Source organism: Microcaecilia unicolor, chromosome 3 (genome assembly GCF_901765095.1).
Source record: "Microcaecilia unicolor chromosome 3, aMicUni1.1, whole genome shotgun sequence".
NCBI lineage: Eukaryota > Metazoa > Chordata > Amphibia > Gymnophiona > Siphonopidae > Microcaecilia > Microcaecilia unicolor.
In genome coordinates this window covers 426,485,620-426,486,087 of record NC_044033.1, presented here as the reverse complement: position 1 = coordinate 426,486,087, position 468 = coordinate 426,485,620, and positions in this window count along the sequence as shown.

Sequence of the window (468 nt, the reverse complement as noted above, 5' to 3'; positions counted from 1 at the left end):
TTACAACAGCATATAAAATTAAAATAGTAGCAGTAGCTATAATAATATCAGTATTACTCAATGGAGCAATTTATGTACTAAATTTTTGTTGTAGTTCATAGTTCAAATTTTCTTTGATATACTGCCTAGCTGAACGAGTATCTAAGCAATTAATAACTGGGTTAAGACAGTGCAAAAGAAAGACAAGAGGTGGCCTAAGCTACAGTTTTCAATATTGAACAGCATATTCCCTCATTTCCTACAGAGGCAAAAGCATTATCTATTAAACAAATATTTTGTAATTTATACTAATGAATTCTTGCTCGACAGCCAAGAATGTCTACAACAGTCAGCCAAAAGAGAAATGACAACAGATATTAAGTTGGCTTTTCAATCTGCTTTCATCCCAACTAAATAAAAGAATATGTGGGGAAAAAAGGCTCTAGTGAAAACAAGTCAGCACAGAAAATCTGAATAATAAATGTAAGG